The sequence below is a fragment of the Tasmannia lanceolata genome, unplaced genomic scaffold (genome assembly GCF_043159265.1).
Source record: "Tasmannia lanceolata isolate RefF3 unplaced genomic scaffold, GAP_Taslan_0.1 ptg001291l, whole genome shotgun sequence".
Lineage (NCBI taxonomy): Eukaryota > Viridiplantae > Streptophyta > Magnoliopsida > Canellales > Winteraceae > Tasmannia > Tasmannia lanceolata.
In genome coordinates this window covers 15,808-17,500 of record NW_027519951.1, presented here as the reverse complement: position 1 = coordinate 17,500, position 1,693 = coordinate 15,808, and the positions used below count along the sequence as shown (strand labels likewise).

General features: G+C 35.5%; 1 non-coding gene across 1 annotated transcript; it reads left to right on the top strand.

The window, feature by feature from the left end:
* The first annotated feature begins 338 nt into the window (after nt 1-338).
* Nucleotides 339-425, top strand: TRNAS-GGA (transfer RNA serine (anticodon GGA)). Its single transcript has one exon. It is a non-coding gene; the product is annotated as a tRNA-Ser (tRNA).
* Nucleotides 426-1,693: the final 1,268 nt, after the last annotated feature.

Sequence of the window (1,693 nt, the reverse complement as noted above, 5' to 3'; positions counted from 1 at the left end):
GTCTAAATGTAACCATAGTATAAAATAGGGTCAGTTGACTTGTTCCAATTCATTGGTTTAATCCAGTATAAATCTAAGAATAAGACGGGATCGTCTTCTTGACAAACATGAATAGATAGATTCTATCTATTTTTTTTTAATCTTTTTAATAAGATAAGAAAAAGATAAGAAAAAAAATGTTTTTTTATCCCTCGATCCTCGAGGGAAGATCTTTCTTTAATGAAAAGTTTTCTATTTTCTATTTAGAATTGATTGGTCATACCTGTATTGCAATAATACAATAATATGAATGACTCGCTATTCACTCGGTTTCTGGGTCATAATCATAAGATTATGTAGGAGAGATGGCCGAGTGGTTCAAGGCGTAGCATTGGAACTGCTATGTAGGCTTTTGTTTACCGAGGGTTCGAATCCCTCTCTCTCCGTACCTTCACCTAATTCACCAACGGTACCGACTACAATGTATCAAATCAAATAACAATTGATACGAGTATTCCAATCGTACTTTATTTGATATAGATTCTCTATTCCTAATTGCTGTGGTATGGAAAATACCGGAACGGAAAGAATGGACAAGGAATAAAAATCTCACCGCTGATCCATTTGTAATACGTGAATGGGAGAAAAATCCGGATCAAACCTCTTAGATCTATTTACTTCGGCGAAAGAAAAAAAAGGGGCTTGTCCAAAGCTTTGTTATTTTAGTTAGGTTCAAGTCTGACGGGAATAATATTCTACGACTAGCAACTCATTGATTTTCAAACCGATCCACTTAATATCTATTATTTGATTTACTAATCCTTTATATTGGGATGAATAAAGACTCAAATGTTTTGCCAACTCCTCGTGGGGGGATGAATCCATATAATTTTGAATCAGAGCTCTGGATCTTTGTTCATCCCTCATAGTAATAATATCTTGGGGTTTGCAGCGATAACTTGGGATATCTACTATACGGCCATTAACTAAAATATGTCTATGATTAACTAATTGCCTGGCTCCCGGAATGGTCGAAGCCATACCCAATCGAAAAAGGATGTTATCCAAACGCATCTCAAGTAGTTGTAGTAAAACCTGACCTGTTGACCCTTTGGCTTTCCCAGCAATACGAACATATCTAAGTAATTGTTGCTCTGTCAGACCATAATGAAAACGCAATTTTTGTTTTTCTTCTAGACGAATACGATATTGAGATCTTTTCCCGGAACGCGATTGGTTTCTAAGATCACTTCCGGATCTAGGTCTTTTCCTAGTGAGTCCCGGTAAAGCCCCTAGACGGCGTATTTTTTTGAAACGAGGCCCTCGGTAACGAGACATAAAGACTCCTTAATTTTATTGAAATTTCATTTTACAGAATAAACCTAAATTAATACTGAACTAAACGATAAACGAAGCTAAATCCACTGAAGTACTACAAAGAGGAATAAGATGAATTGTATCAATATCCGTATTATTTTGTATATTGTATATATGGGAAGTTAAGGATCCTTTTCTTGATTTGTTCTGTATAGATCAAACGGCTCCAATCCGTTTTTTATTCTTTATTCATAGTTGGAAGTTCCCGCGACATAACATAATAGATCGGTAACCCGACATTTGGAGAAAAAAAAGGGGGGGGTCTTCTCAATATTCCTTGGTCTCAAGGAAAGATGATCAATCCTGATAAAAAAAAAAAAATAGAACAAATAGAGAA